Raw genomic sequence first — 17,656 nt, forward strand, 5'->3', positions numbered from 1 at the left:
ATAAATTTAATTTACTTTAAATTTAATGCAAATTTGGCAGCACTTTTACCTTCAAATTGAATTTTTACTAGGTGGTTAGCTCTTGAACAGGTTGTGGCAAGAACGCTAAAACAGTGGCCTGCATTATTACATTATTTTTTGGAGAATTCTTTTGAATTTGAATCTTCTGACAACAATCTAGATCTTGTTCACAAGATTCAAGAAGAACTAAATGATACCACAAAATTGTATTTATTATTTCTATCCTATGTTCTCCAGTTGACTAAGCAGCTAAACTTAGAATTTAAATCTCAGTCCGTCCGGATTCATAAATTTTTGCCATACGTAAAAACGTTCTATAAAACTATTTTACAAAATTTTATCAAATCGACGAGTTTCTCTCTAATCCGAATTTTTCTGACATTTATTTAAAAAATATTAACTCTGTATACGTTGGGGCTAAAGCTGAACTTTTTATTAAAACAAACAAAATTGAAATAAATGAAATAATTGAGTTTAAAGGTGTTGGCCGAGAATATTATAAGACCCTGTGTGCTCAAATTTCACAGCGAATCGATTTTGATGACGAAATTCTGAAACATATTCAAGGCATTGACCCTTTAAATTTAGCAGAAAGTGTGCAACTTCAAATTGAAAACCTCGACATGGAATGGCGAACACTACTTAGCCAAACTATGGTTTCGAATTCATTAGAAATAGAAGAATTTTGGTCAGAAATATTTATTTTTAAAAATGCTCTTAATGAAACACTTTTCCCTCTGACAAAGGATTTTGTTAGTGCTTTATTAAGTCTTCCGCACAGCAGCGCAGCGGCAGAACGAGTTGTTTCCCAACTCTTTATCATCAAAGATAAAAAACGAAACAGATTGGAAGAAAATACAATAAATGCAATTATGAGTTGCAAGGAATTGTTAAATAGAGTTGATTGCCACAAATGGAATCCTTCAAAACAACTTTTAAAAGCGTATACAAAATAATATTTGTTTTTTTCGTATATCATTTTATACTTACCATATAATCAAAATACCTTGATTTTTGCAAAACCACTACTATTTAATGTATTTATTACATATCTTGTGATTACAATATCTAAGTTCCTAATTTGTATTCTAAAAAAATAATATTACTATAAATTAAGCTATCTACCATAAGACAGATATTTTATTACTTTTGTTATTTTATATTAATAATTTATTTATTTATGTTTTGTTTCTTATGTTTAACTTAATATATTTTTTTAAAAATAAAACTAAAAAAAAATTTCAAGACAAAAAAATGGCTGTACTCCTATTTTGTTCAAAATACTCCCCTTTTTTTTCTGTCGTACTACCTTCTAATATTTCTCTCCGGTAACACTGCTTTTGAAGCCCTTAGAAGCTGTACTTGTAGGTGAAGGTGGCCTTAATTGGCACCCCAAGGTAAAATGGCCCCCTTGCTAGAAATCGTAGTATCAAATATAATTAGAAAGTTTTATGAACGCAATTCCTTAGTTTATCTGGCAAAATCGACATAGGTATACGAAATTTTAGCAACTTCAAGCCATTATTTGAAATTTGACAGGTCAAACTGTTTGAAATTTTTTTTTTTGTAAAAAAGAAAGTATAAAAAACATTGTAACATTGGAAAAAGAAGTTAGTGTATGTATGCATGAAGTATTTCTTATTAATTTATTGAAATAAGTTGGCTTAAAACGATTTTAGATTTTCCGGTATAAAGTTTAAATTCAAAAAACCCAAAATGGGCAAAATGGCCTACTTAGTAATCGGGTAAAATGGCATACCTACTTTCACATGCCATTTTATACTTACTTTCACATTTTCAATGGTTTCTTAATATAAACGATCTACAGAGAGGATGTCCTGGACTGAGGAAAGTCCTTGATTCCGCCCAAAATCTGGAAAAAAAAAAAAACATCCAAAACATTTGAAGTACCAAAAAAAAAAACCCACATGAACAGGGTTTTAAATGACTAGTAGAACGATCTGGGGGGATTAAGCACTACTTGTTTCAAGAAAATGAAAAGGGAGTCCTTTGACTCGATTTTTCATTTAAAATCACGTATTTTTTGACGGTGTGCCATTTTGCCAGGGTAAATTTGATCAGTGAAATTTGTAGACGTCTTTAAAATTAAAAAATTTAAATACTTTTTGGAATTTTTTTAACTTGCAAAGCAAAAAAAATGTGAGAGTAATATATAAAACTTTGAAAAGTATATAACATTGAAGTTTGAATGCTACTTTTTTTTTAGATATGAGACATTTTCCTTAAGGGGGGGGGGCATTTTAGGCCACCTTCCCCTACCAAATTTTGTCATATTTGTCATTCTCAGTATACTGACTGACTTAGGTCCTGATGCCTATTAAGTCTGTTGCTGATCAAAAGGGATGTATTTAAATACGCTTAGTTTAATATTTAATCCGCTTGTTTTTAAGTGTTTTTTTTTCTCCGTGCTGCTACTTACGTCTTCATATAAAAGTTGCCATTTTTATTTTAATAATGGCCTTTAATCCTGTGGATTAGATATCTGAGTCCACCGAATTTTTTCGTTTCCTGTCAAGGCTGTGCGGTGTACATAGTTTATTTTCAGTAAAAAAAGAAACAAAACAGGTGACAGTGTGCAGCCCTGCCTGACTCCACTTTGAACTTGAAATTTGTCTTAAATATGTAGCGTTCAGAAATTATCCTATGTAGCATTCAACTTATCTGGGATACCCCTTTTCGCAACGCAATTCAAATAACCTCCATGTTGATACTGTCAAAAGCCGTCCCGAGGTTGATGAACAGTAGCTGAAATATTGATCGATATTCAACAAACTGCTCAACTATGCTCCTAAAAGTGTTAAGGAAAAGATACAGGAGCCTTCCGTCCGCAATTGAATGGTGGTTGTTCAGCATCAAGTGAAACTCCAATTTTGGCTTTTCGTCAGGTTTCCCTTTTGTGAAAGCTTGTGGAGAATTTTTTTCCATCGTTCGGAAGGAAGGCGAAATACAAGGCTGTTAACAATTTTGTTGAATGGTTTCTATTTTCATATCTTTTCGAATGTTTTTGATGACTCTTAAACTGACAAAAAAAAATACTTAGACTTAAAAAAAAATCCATGGATTCTGAAATTTTGATGCCACTCGTAGACAGAAACTACCGCTGAAAGCCATGTGGTCGTCAATTTTATAGGAGAGAAAAATACTTTCGTGCAAAAGTTTATAATTAATTCTTGGAATTTTACATAATAGGAGAAAAAGATTCATGGTATTTTTGAATTATGAACCATACATAAAATGAAAAAGTTAGCTGAGAAATTTGGCAACAATTTCAAAGTTTGCTAAAAATTTTCTGTTTCTGAACCCTTTTTTGAGGTCAAACTTTTTTTATTATTTTTAGTTTTGTTTTTATTTTTCATATCGATATCAAAAAACTCTTCAACAAGCCGTAAAAATCGTTCACTTGCAAAACACACAAGCAAATCTCAATTACATAAACCTTTTTAAGCAATGAATAAAAACTGTTGCTGTTGCCAATTCTTGTGAAAAAGAAATAATTTAAAAACCAATTGAAGAAAAGCACTTAACTGAAGAAATTATCTTATGGACGGTCCATTCTTTCTTTTTTTCACTTTCATTAGGCAGCTTTTGAAATATTATATACAAATGTATAGAATATAGAGAGGTATTTAGTTTGACCTCTTTATAGTGTTTTTTTTTTTTTTTTTGTCTGAATGCATTGTACTTATACAAGAGTAGTCCTTACTCAACAACACTCATTAAAAATAAATACAAAAAAACCTCTTTGACTACAAAATAAAACAAAACAATATTTATTCTGTAAAATTAAAATGCCATCAAGTGTGCTTTACAACTATTTACAGCCGTTCTCATGGCGGCGTTAAGTTTTTTTCTTTTTTTTTTTTTGCTCATAGCAAAAGCCAGGAGTAAAGACAGAACCAATTCTATGAATATACACACATACACACACACACATACAATGGTAATGACTCTGGATCTAAATCACAATGAGCATTAAGTATTCATGTAAAAATGTTTATGTAAATCCTTAGCAGTTGTTAGCCGCATTAAGTTTAATGGTTTTTTTGAAGAAGAAAAAAAGAAATGCAAACGGAAAAAAATTTTACCAGCCATTGTTTATTTTTCTTAAGATGACGTCATTGTCAAAAGTAAATACTAGATACAGGTACAACTGGGTTGTATGAATAAAATTGGGTGCCAAATTGTTTTCTGAAGAATTACTTATGCAGATATATGATTTCTTTAATAGAATATTCTTGGTAGTCTTTTAGTGGAATAGGGTAAAATCTAAAATTTAATTTAGAAATCTTGTAATAAAGTCGAGGTTAGTTCCTTTGTGAGTGCAAATATTATCTACGTTATCCAAGAATAAAGATGGGTCATAACTAATTATAAAATATTTTTGCACAGACCGTGTTTTGACTTTAACAACTTCATTCCTTGAGTAAGTTCGTAGTTCTTTTTTAGGATATCTTCAGCCATGCTCTGTTCATGCTATTTGCATAACCTTTTATACTATTTGTGAGGCATCTTATAGGGCAACTGATTTCATTATTTTATCAGCTATAAACAAAATGCTTGTTTTCAAATTTCAAGCGATCCCTGTGGCGTATACGCAATTTTTTAATTTATTTTTTAACTAGGCTTAGAAATAAAATAATTTGATTTGTTTGATATCGATAAAAAATTTTTGAAAATTTTTATAGTAAGGCCGAATTATTCGCACTAGGAAATTTAATAATTCGTAGATTTTTTACGCAACAAGTAACCCCGTTTTACGGTACATGATTTTTTTTTTTAGATATTTAACCAAATCGATAAATTTTTAATGGTTTGTTTATATTTACGTATTGTAAATTATAAAAAGCATGAAGAGAGCATGGCTGAAGATATCCTAAAAAAGAACTACGAACTTACTCAATTTCGCACTAGGAAATTTAATAATTCGTAGATTTTTTACGCAACAAGTAACCCCGTTTTACGGTACATGATTTTTTTTTTTTTGAGATATTTAACCAAATCGATAAATTTTGAATGGTTTGTTTATATTTACGTATTGTAAATTATAAAAGGTAGTACGTGCGATCCAGTCATGTATGTAGGTAATTTCAAATATATTTTTTTTATAAATACAAATTTTCAAAAAATTAAAAAAAAAGTGTATGCCATTCTTAAGAAATTATTATTCGACACATGAAAACAAAATTTCAAAAAAATGATCTGTCGAATTGATTTTTCAAAAAAATATGGAAATATTTTTAAGGAATCAAAATTGAGGTTTTTAAAATTCATTACAATTTTATTATTTTCTAACAAAAATCGATGAAATTGTTCACTTAGAAGAGAGCCAAAAATCAAAATCTTTGCAGCTACTTAAAGGGTATTTCCATGAGAGCATAAGCATATTTTTGTATGTTTTACGGTAGGTATTATTTATTTAAGTATTTAGTGAATACTTAAATAAATAATAATAAGTATTTTAATACTTCACTAAATTAGGTATTTTAATACTTAGTGATTGTTTCTAATATTAGAAGTATTCTAACTATTGTGCTTTTTGAAAATATCTTCAAACAAGATGTAACGGATGTGACATTAGAAAGTCATAGTTAGTACTTATGTGTATCGGTAAAACACTAAAATAAAGGAAGGTTTCGAGAGATAAAAAAAAGCTTTTTTTAACTTTGGTTTGGTATTAGGTACGTCTTTTTAAATGTTTTTGTACCTATATAAAAAAAAACTCATCTAAACCAGTTAAATCGTTACCGAGAAAGTCAGAAATTAAAAAAAAACAATTCCTTGCAATAACTGTTAGTAACGGTTCAATTTTTTTTACAAAAAAATTTTATTGCAATCGTTAAAAATGTTTTCAAGAAAAAAAACTAATCAAATAGTAAAAATTTTTTTTCCGATAAGGAGAATCACAAAAAAATGATTGTGGCATGAAAGCATGAAATCACAATTAATTTTACCTTTTTGACAATGCTATGTACATCACTAAGGTACAGTTTTTTGGAGCGAACATTTTTTTATATTCCTTTATTTTTAAATACCTTACGGTTTTTTTGCTAAATAAATTTTAATCCTATGTTTTTTTTTTTGAAAAAGTCAATACCATACAAGATTTAATCCAATCAAAAATAAATGTATCCCAAATGTAAATCAATTTTCCATTTACGATAGTTCAAAATAGGTATATTTAAACTGTTTACAAATCATTTTGCCCTAAAACCTATTTTTTTCCTTCACTTTTTGTTTTATGTTGATACATACATATCATGACAAAATGTAAATACAAATGTTTTTGGGTGAAATTCATGGGATCAAGGTTTATAAACTTTTGAACTAAGAAATAAACTGATTTGCTTTTGGTTTAAATACATTTATACGTTGGGATTAAATTTATTCATAATTGGGTTAAACCTTTTCGTTTGTACATACATAAATGTACAACCTCTTATGCCTTTATTCTGTGAAAACAATAAAACCTTATACACTAGAAAATAATAACACTACCAAGGTTACGGGATAAAATATTTCATCAACATAGATAATACCTATTGAATTCGAAATAGTTGTTAAAATAGATACCCTTGATAACCTTAGATCTTAACTAAAGGATATAATATTGCAGTTCTATGATATTGTTTAAAGATTTGTAATTCCAAATATTCACTGAATGTGACATCACCATTTTCTTTTTAAATATTAATTAAGTCCTTTAAAAATTAGCACAAACAATGAGTTATCATAAAACCGTCACAAACGATCTAAAATTTGTAAAGATGATTTGTGCTTTCGCTTAAAAACCAAAACCAGACAACCTAGGATAGCTACAATTCACTATATACCAAAAACAAAAAACCCAAAATAATAACAAAGACTTTGAAATTGAAAGGAACTTGACGAAAACAATAATTTGCTCGAATGGCAAAGAATTCTTGTAGCCTGAAAGGCAAGACGAACGAACATCAACTCATCTGAGTTGTTGTTGTTGTTTTTTTTTTTTTTTCATTTCGTTTCTTTGTTAGAAAACTAAAGAATAACAAAACAAGAGTTAAGAGTTTTGCTCCATCAGTACCTTCTAACTAAGGATTCTAAGACGGCAAAACAATAGAAGCACACAATGTAAAACTAAAACTCCCACGAGTCACGATAAATTATAACTATACACACAAATATACAACATTATAGTTAGTATATTTGCAGGTGTATGTGTTAAAAAGTATGAAAAAAAAAACCCAATTCCATGAGGATTGTTTAAAATTGTATGAAAACACTAACTATATAGAGAAGGTACACCTAACGAGCTGAAGAAGAAGGACCAAAAAGAAAGGTAATACTTGACTCGATCTATGAGATATGCACCTAAGGTTCTAGCTAGCTGGCTATATAGTTTCTGTAAAGCCAATGGCTTTGTTAAGAATTGCCGGAAGTGCAGTTGGAATATAGTAGTTTTTGTCCTTTCTCTAGTTCATACTTTCATCATGACTACTGCGTCGAGTCGCGTCGTCCTCGTCGTCGTCGTTGGGTTAGACGTTAAAGATAATTAAAAAATAGTAGCACGTTTCAGATTGTGTTTTGAAGCTGAATGGATGCAACCGACGACGTAAAGTTCTTCAACATTTTTTTTTTTTTGTTTTATGTAATACCTTCCCTAACCATGTTCGTATAAATGCAAGTGTTACCATGAAGTATTTTGGGGAAGCATCGTATTTTTTTAGCGAGAAATCTAAAATTTACAGAGCTTTTCTTAGAAATGAAAAATCCTGACTTCTTAAATACAAAATTGAGATTTGTTCTTTAAAAATGTTTTTTTTAATGACACAGTTTATTAAAACAGGCATAGGACGGCACTTATGGCAACACTGCATGGTCTATATGCAGCAATGCAGATAATTTCTACTTTTACCAACTCCTTGGAAGTAAAATGAATGTTGAATGAATTTATATGAAAGGTTTTCTGCTGTGTAGATTTTCAACCAAGTTTTGAATTCTATTTACGATTAGTGGTTAAAGTGAAAAATAAAAATTATTTTCTTCTGAAAACATCATTTCAATGGTATTTAATGTGAAAATGAAGCTAAATAAAATAATTTTAAAATAAAAATAAAAGATAGGTGGAGGTAAAATGTGTTTTTCTCTCTGTCGAAAACAAATATTTTAAATTGTAGAGATTCATTTTTTTTTTTTTTTTCAATTTATGTAAATATCTTTCAATGTAGAAAATTGTATTCTAATATATTACAAGGACTAAATATTCGAAATTTATTTATTTCCTAACAATAATTTCCAAAATGTTTAGTAACTTAAAACTTATATCAATCATTAATAACATCAAATTAAATAAATTTAATTTTATTTTTATTTTCAGGTAAGAACCAAAATCATTGAACTCATTTCAAATGGTGGGTAATGTATTTTCCAGTATTTCAAGGTAACTCAACAATCCGCCAAAAGAATTTGTTTCCGATTTATCTGTTCCTGATTTGTGTACAATTCACTTAATATGCTCTTTAATAGCTTATAACCTTCTTCCTAATGTAGTTATTTACTATATATTTTTAGATTTATATTCTGTTTACCTGTTTTGTATCGTCACAATATCTTAAGGTAAAGTGCAACGGGTGTGACGTTAGAAAATCAATTCAGTCTACTCCGGTGACTTTAAGAAGCCATTTCGTAAATTTTTGAGTGAAAAGTCTTGTCTTTATTATATGTATTCGAAGTAAGAATATATTTTAATGAAATTTAAAAAAGACTGGGGTTTTATAATAATTCAAAAATGTAACGGATGTGATATATTTTTTTAAAATGTGTGTTATTGTATGAAAAACATGCTTTGAAATACACTTGAATTTAGTGTTTATTTAAATAATGCTTGCTTTGAAACTTTCAAATAATGTTTTGCCATCTTTCATTAAAAAAAATCAGATCGGTTGTATAAAAATACATTTACCTACTAATATGAAATTAAAAAAGTAAAAAGTATAAGTATGTAATGTCGAATTCTTTTCAAGATTTTTCGTTCAGTAAAACATCCTCGATACAATGTTAACGACACGTAAAACGCATTGATATCGATTTCAAATCGATTTTTTATTGAAAGGAATTCGACATAAGTTTCGTTATATTTTAAACGCTTTTTTGAACTTATTACAGAATTTACAGCCAGCTGTTTTTGACCCCTAAATGCAATGTTAACCAATTTCAGGGTACCCAATCAAGTTTTGTTTCAAGAAAAATAAACACCATTTAAATTATGATATTCTTATAGATCCTAGATTCTTGGTTCAAAACCCAAATTGAACATCATCGCTATTACAGTTGGCGTTTGTCATAAAACGACAAGAATTTTAATAAGATTTCAAGAAGCTAATTATTACTTGTATTTCGCAATAAACCCACATTTTTTCAGTACATCAAAAAAGAAAACTTTCAAATAAATAAAATAAATAATAGTATAGACTTATTTTATTAGTAATTTATATGGCAAAGACAACATTTTTGATATAGGTACATAGTTCGTTTTATACAATTGATTTTTTGGGACATATTTTCTTGATTTTTTAAAAATACACCCTTTATGCTAAATTATTTTTCATAAATGCTTAGATTCTTGGCTTCTGTTGTAAATGAAACATTTTTACCTATTTTCATTTGGGTATCCTTTTAGACGCAGTTTTTTTAATACTATGTAATTTAGATTTTTTTCTTTTTTTTTTAACACCCTTTCACTCAAGAAAATATTGTATTACCTATCTCATATTGATACCTTTAATTCACAGTTGACTCAAAACTGAAAGACTTGGAGTTTATAGATAAACTAGTAGGTACCTAATTTAAATTTCTAGGGAAGATCATAAATGTATGAAGGAATTCCAAACCCAATTTTATTGGCATTATTCCAAATAAAGCCCGATTTTAATAAAGAGCTAACCTAAAGAGCAGAGTTTTTAAATGAGTTTATTTTCAATACAATTTTTTGAATGAACAATTTTATATTTAAATTCCTTTTTAAATTACATTTTTTTGTATTTTTTCTCTTTGCTTCGATACTCTAATGTCGAATTCCTTTCAAAAAAAAATAAAAATCGAATCAAAATCGATCTCAATGCGTTTTACGTCTTTATTTACATTAAAAAACTCATTTATGAGCGAAAAATTATAAACAAAACTCACACAATCTTGACCTTCCTAAAACTATTTGCAGTAAATCGGCAAACAGGCAGTGATTTTCATACGGCCTTGAACATACTTTGTTCTTGGCTAATTACTTAAGATTGATAGAATGCGACACGTGTTCCACATAAGAAGATGCATAAACCTACTTCTAATAAGCTTTTTGTCTATTTTTGAATACAAAAAATTATCTTATAGACTCTTTTCACTTTTAATTACATCATAAAACAATGTAAATTTTTTTAATTTTTTTTAAAGAAGAAATGGACGCATACTCCTTAAGAATGGCATTAGGCTAAAATGAAGTAACTACAACCTCTATTTGTTACGAAATAGGAATAAGAATAGTCAAAATAAGTAGAGGTACTTACCTGATTTTTGAGGTAGCCGTGGCTAATCACACTTTTCGCCCAAATTTTCAATAAACTCAATAAAGAAATCGATTATTGACATAATAATTTTATGTGCACTCAATTATTGAGAAAACAAAAAAGGAATTGAGAACAAAATGTAAATAAACTTAACACAAATCGGATGCTGAGGAACTAAACACACAGAGGATTAGACTTAATGTCTAATTGACACTGCGTTTTTTTCTTCTGTTTTTATTATTTCGGACAATTGAGTTTCGATTTGACATTTAAACAAATAAAGCTTTTATTTGTCTGCAAGTAATTTCCCTTTCGAAATAGAATAATCATGTTGAAGAAGAAGATGAAAATGCATCATCTGCTTTATGAATCCATTAGCACTTTATTATAACTTTAAAACAGATGAAAACGAAAATAGCATTAATAAAAATGTTTATTATTAGAGTGTGGGAGGCCGGCATAATGAACATTATGCAATGAGCGTTGTGTACATAAATTTAATCGTCATAATCCTTTGAGGAACCGGCTAACTAATGCGCAAAATCTATTGCATACTTTTTAAAAAACCTTAAAAAATGTTTGAACAAGATGAAGCTTTTTGAAAATACTTTGTTTATCAAAATACCTTTTCACTCATTGTTTTTCAAATTGTAGGTATTCCTATAAAAAATTTTGTGCGATCGCGTAATCTATTGCCAGGGAGCAAAAAATCGCATAAAATTTCCCTGGAAATTTTTTTTCCAATAAGCTCCGAGGGAAATTTTTGAGCATTATTTTCGTTCACATGTTCAAAGAAGGGAAACATTCCAAGGAAATTTGTATTCACTATAGGTACCTACTTTAAAAAATGTGTTATTTTTTTAAGTTTTCATGACTGCAGACACGCAAACGTTAACGAACTCACTCATTTGATCTTCGTTTTGTGAAAAAATAAAAACAAGATCAAAAATGTTCATATGAATATATTTCTTTCACTAAATTATTCATGATATCATAGGACGAGAATCGTTTTTCGTTTTAAATGAATCGAAAAAGTGAAAAAATACCAAACAAATCAAAAGTTCTTCAGATATTTGAAAAAATGTAATATTGTCCTTACCGTGCGAGAAGAACCCGGACTTTAACCGACTATAAAATTGAATTTAACTAATTCACGGAATTCATTTGAATATCATTTTTTAGATAATTATATGAATATAATATTATGAATAAGTCTCTTCTTGGACATTTTTGGTTTAAATGACCTCTTTTCCAAGATGGCGGCTGTTCCCAATGTCCTATCATCCCAAAAAGTTCACTTTTACGATAAGGAAATACACCCAAACACTTTCCATGAAAAAAATTTTTCCTGCGAAAAACGCAATTTGATTTACTAATTTGCCTGGGCTATTTTGTTTAAAACTCATTTGAGTATTTTTTTTTTTTTTTCATTTTTTAAGAGAAACTTTTTGTTGGTCGCTGATTTTCCAAGAATTGTCTTTCAGGCCATTGAAAACAATAAAAGAGTTGGTATAAAATGTTCTTCTATGCAATATACCAAAGCTAATGGCTCTCCGTCCATCCATTCGATCCGTATTTATAAAAATGCACATACACAAAATTGCACACAAGGCCATAAGGATGCTAATAAATTTGTTTGTTTGTCATATTTAGTTTATATTAAATCAATCCCTCGAAGCCTGTTTACTTTAAAAGTCTAAAAGTTACCAATTAATACGATTTTATCGAGTTTTAAAAACTAGCTTTTAACTAAAAAAGTCAAAAATTTAGAAAAAGTGCTAATTTTTGAATAGGCACATTTAAGTTGTTTCTTGACAAAAAAAAATTCAAAATTGCATATTATCAAAGGATTTTACCTCTACTTTATTTCATTAGTACAAAGTTTGGACGTACCGGCTACATACACAAAATGCCCCTTGATTTAGTAAAAAAAAATAAAATCGTCAATTTTTTAACTTTTTTTTCTTTGATTTTAGGTTAGAATTTTAGTCAAAAATAATTTTTAAAATTTTTTAACCATCTTAAATTGACAGAAAATTTAATTTGCTATGAAAAGTGTCTTTAAACCATTTCAAAGTTAGGCTTGGTTTTCGAGTTAATTCAAAAAAAACTGAAAACCGACCAGTGTTGCCGTTTTCTCAGAAATGTACCAATGGATTTAGTAGCACTTTTGGCTGGAGTATTCTTTTATACCAAGGAATCATAATCAGCAACAAAAACTCTTGAACGAATTTGTTCTATTTTTGCTCTGGAGCTCCGGTCTATTAAATAGACTAATAGGAGGAGAATCGTTTTTCGTTTTAAATGAATCGAAAAAGTGAAAAATGTTTTTTTTTCGATTCACGTTTTCACAGAACCAGAATTATTGTCCCTCTGATATTTTTAATCTGATCCAATATGGAAGTAACTTTGGCAAACAAAAATTAATCAGCATCTTCAGAGATACATATATATAAAAACTCCACATTTTATAAACTTGACCTCACAAACAGTCGTTTTTTTCCAAGAAAAGGTCGACTAAAAATATTTGGATTTAAAGAAACTTTTTTATAATTACCTACCAATTCTTTTATATAACCCCAAATCTAATAGTGAGCCCAAACAGAAGTTTTAATACCTACCCCAGGTTTTAATCATGTTGTCATGAAACTTGTGATAGACTTCTATTATTTCCTTCGAAAATGTGGTCTTCTTTCCACGATCGATCTTATGAAAAGTCTATATTTAGCAAATCCAATATTTTCTAAAAGTTTTTTTTTTCACAAAAAATAGACTTCGAGATAAGTTTTAATAATTCTTGAATGCACCCCAGAAAGAATAAAAGTGACTTATTACATTATATACATAATATGTAAGTAAACTTTTGAGCTGATATTCCAAAAGTGCAAACATTTTTAAAATTAAAAAAAAAAAAAACCCATAACATGACTCAAATTCTTCTGATCTTTAACATTTCAATTGCATTTTTCGGAAAGAAAGTCACAAATAAGCACTAGTTCAATGAACTAGTTCATATTGGTGAACTAGTGAACTTAGTTCACTTACTTTGTTCAATTTAGTTCGCGAATAGCGAAAAAGATTTTTTTAAACAAACGAAACAGTGACCTAGAGCAGTCGTAATATGACATTACAAAATTTGGTCCTCGTCTTACACGCCGACAGCGTCCTTTTAACCAGACAGACGTTTAAAGAATAGGGGTTCAGAAACCAAAGTGCATATGAAATTGCATCCAATTCTTTGTGGAGCGAAATCAGTTCTTCTGCTCTACCTCAAGATTTAGATGTAAAACAAAAAGCACAAGGTCGCTTGTGCCAGTATCAGCGTTTCTTCTTCAAGCACCACTTATTCTTATTTCTGAGCAGGAACAAAAAACAAGTAGCATCTTGGTCCTTGCATTACTATGATTTGATTTAATGAACTTCTTCTAGACTTTCGTCAGGAACCAGAAAGCTCGACAATTATATGAACGAAATTAAAAATAAAATATGTATGTATCTCTTATTTTTAGGTTGTATTTGTTATATTATGTAGAATGCGTCAATTTTACATCAATTTACATAATAATAAACAAACTAATTTTGTTTTTGAATTCAAACAAAACCGGAGTGAATAAATTGAAATAGTTCAGAACTAGTTCAGTATCGTGATTTGAACTAAAGTGATCGATCACTCAAATGAACTAAGGTCCATTTTCTTCACTCGGAGTTGAACATAACTTGAGAATTTTTAATATAAAATTTCTCAAGTTGTGTTCAACTCCGAGTGAAGAAAATGGACCTAAAGTGACCAACTCTAGTAACAACCGGAAACAAGGGATAAGAACTCGGTGTTTTTAAATCAACATTTTTTGTAGTCCTTTGTTAACGATTTTCATTTCCGAATGCAGAAAATCATGATTTTCATAATAAGCTTGAGATATGATTTTTGTAATACCTACTGATAAAATAATACTGTTAAAAATGAAAATCTGAATGAAAATACATAGGTTTAATTTTCCTCATGTACTTACAGGATGTTTATAAAACAAACGAAATGTTCAACAAAAATTAAATTAATAACATTTTACAAATACATACATAATATACCTAAATCCTTAGCTATTCTGCCGTTTTATTCGACTGGTTCTTTTTACTTCGCGGTATCACATCAATTAACCTTTGAAAATAAGTTCTTATGACATAAAAACATTTTAACTTTTTTTGGGTTTTAAATAATGGAATAACAAAGTAAGTGCGGTGATGACCGTATGTGGTTGGTTTAGTGTAAGAAAATGTTACACTTTTGCAATGATACAAGACTATTTGCATTGAATCGTGAATACCCCTAATATTTGTTTTTGTTTAACTAAATTTTTTTGGGGATTTCACCCGAATTAAATTTTTTTGGAGCTAGACTATGTCTACCGAATCATTCACTACGAAAAGAATCAATTCCTCAGAATACAAAAGAATTGGCAATGGATTCTATGCTACAATTTGCATTGGAATACAGTGATACAAATTTTGAAGTAAGGTCTATTATTAGTTGATAGGTAATTACATCGATCTAGTGTATTCGTTCAACTCTACAAGTATTTTGATTAAAAAAGTCTATATTTCGGTTATAGACTTACCTATTTGTTTAATTGCCACTAAGCCCATCTGGACTGAACTATTGGATAGAATATAAATAGCAACAACTGTTTTCAATAAGATACGTATGTATAACCAAGCACCGGTATCAGACCTGTTAGGTATGGTAGGTGGGTGTATGAACACGTGGTTCATCATAATCTTGCAATTTTTCATGTTTTCCAATTAGGTAGTTAGTTTTGATTTTCTCTAAACAGATCCGAGAGTAGAGTATAAAACGCAACTCAATACAATAATGATACCTACAACAAAAAAAAAACATTATACTGCTAGTTGATAAGAGTATTCTACTTTGGTTTGCAGTGGAAAATATGTAGGTAGTCCATTGAACCAACATTATGTAGGTTATCATTCCTCGATTATCTGGATTTAACTCAATGTAAGTATTATTATTTAATATTTTACTTGCCTGCCAATTGCCAATACAAAGGCTAAAATGGCTGTGAAATACTATCTGGAAAACGGTAGGCGGTACCTATTAAATTTAATTTCAACTTCTTGTGACAATTTCTTTTTTGGAAAAGTTGTAATTTAAAGAATCCATTCGATTCTTTTCAAATTAGGACTTGTCTAATAAAAACAAAATACCGTAGGTACATATTTCCATCTAAACAAATTATTCACAAATCGAATACAAATGGAACAAACTACATATATGTTTAGTTTGTATGAAATTCAGTTTCAAATGGTCATTCTATACATAAGAAATAAGGCGTTTTAGCAGTTTCCATTGAAGGCAATATGTAGTTGGAAAACACATTTTCAGTTATAATTTTGATTTAATTTTTTATTCACTCATCCAGTTATAATTGTGTCCCCTAGATTCAAAAACAATCTATTCCACTTTTTCTTTTATTGAGTTATTTAAAAAAAAAACGTTCCTGAGCACGTTGTCCCGCTTTATTAAAAAAAAAAACAACTTCTGAATCGAATTAAACATGTATTTTTGATTTTAAACTGACTATGCTTTCCTTTGTCACCCAACGCGTTCCAAAAGTATTTAACAATTCATTTTGGAATAGAGTTGTTTTGAAAGTCATGCATAGGAATAGTTTAGTTTTAAAACTTAACAATAAAATTATTTTGCTTTATATCAGGAATAGTGTTGTTTTGATTCTCAAAGAATATGGAAGATATGGAATACATTAGTTTTGATACAAACCATAATATTTCTATAATGTATAACTCTGGAACAAGTTGGCTCTGAAAGTGTTCAACCACACACAAAGAAAGAGGTTGAAAAATTGAGATAAACTGCGTTTCTAACTCATTTTTCACAAAAAGTGGAATAGATTGTTTTTGATTCTAGGGGACACAATTATTGTAATGAATTTCCCCTACACTAGATTCTTTCTCCAGTTTAGGAGACACAAAATTGTTTAAAATAGATAATTAGAAGCAAAACCAAATTCTTAGAATTGGTGGTCTTCGCGCCACGTGTTCGGTACCAACTTGAACTCTTAGCCAAATTTGCTTCAATTTGAAACTATTTTAAATGGTAAATACCATTGGAAAAGGCAATTGCCAAAAAAATAGTCAATTTCCACAAAGAAATTCTTCAAATTTGAATAAATAAAAAATCATCACTGAGAAAGAAGAGAATAGTTAACAAAACACAGAAAAAAAATATAAATATTCGCGGCTTTTTCTAATCAATTTATGAACAAACATTTGTTGTATTTAAAACAAAAATTACCTATTTGTTGTCTGAGATCAAAAGTTTGCAATTATTTGCAGCTTTTTTCGCACTGTAGTCAACTGAAATTTGCTATTTATTAATGCATGTGACTTCTAAATGACGTGCTTCTTTTCTCTTCACTAAGTTGATATAATTCACTTCTTAACAAATTTTTTAAACATTTTCTTTAAATAATCTTTATCTTTTCATTTACCAAAATTCTTAAAATAACCACAAACAAATATTTTACCGGCAAGAGAGAAATGAATGAAAAGCTCACCACAAAAGCACATTTCAAAATGGACGACATCGTCACTTCCTGCCAAAAAAAAGCTTGCCATACCACATTGACGAAAGAAATATGTGAAAACGTGGTTTTCGTTGCTTGGTGGCTTTTGTCCCCATTTGCAATACCGGTATAATACAACTTCCTTTTCTCAGCAAGAAAAAAAACACAATTCCCATGAAAATGAGGATACTACAAGCAAATTCACAATTAGAAAAGAACACCATTGGGCTACGCCCTACAGCAGCACAAAAAATCAATAAAAAATAAAATACACACAAATGATTTTTTTTCTCAATTTTTTCACTTCAAGATTCTTTCAAATTTTTATTAAAAAATATCTTTTGCAAGGTAACTTTAATTCTATTTCAAAAGAACACTAGAAGCAAATTTGTTTTTTGTACATCGGGATTGAATGGAATTCATTTATCCTGTAGAAAAAGAAAAGAAATAAAGTTAGAAATTTGGCGCTTCGATGGACGGTAG

General features: G+C 29.2%; 2 protein-coding genes across 6 annotated transcripts in view; one reads left to right on the forward strand and one right to left on the reverse strand.

The window, feature by feature from the left end:
• LOC129921025 (sodium channel protein 60E) overlaps positions 1-17,656 on the forward strand; it is a 264,152-nt gene that overhangs the window by 207,015 nt on the left and 39,481 nt on the right. The window lies entirely within an intron of this gene.
• LOC129921030 (mitochondrial thiamine pyrophosphate carrier) overlaps positions 1-17,656 on the reverse strand; it is a 138,051-nt gene that overhangs the window by 94,598 nt on the left and 25,797 nt on the right. For 2 of the 3 annotated variants that reach the window (XM_056002651.1, XM_056002652.1), the window contains exon 3: positions 16,903-17,601. The gene's annotated coding sequence lies outside the window, so the exon portion shown is untranslated. Of the gene's footprint in view, positions 1-10,574; positions 10,813-16,902; positions 17,602-17,656 lie in introns of those variants that run through there. The other variant, XM_056002653.1, reaches the window with a different exon arrangement.

Source organism: Episyrphus balteatus, chromosome 1 (genome assembly GCF_945859705.1).
Source record: "Episyrphus balteatus chromosome 1, idEpiBalt1.1, whole genome shotgun sequence".
NCBI classification, from domain to species: domain Eukaryota; kingdom Metazoa; phylum Arthropoda; class Insecta; order Diptera; family Syrphidae; genus Episyrphus; species Episyrphus balteatus.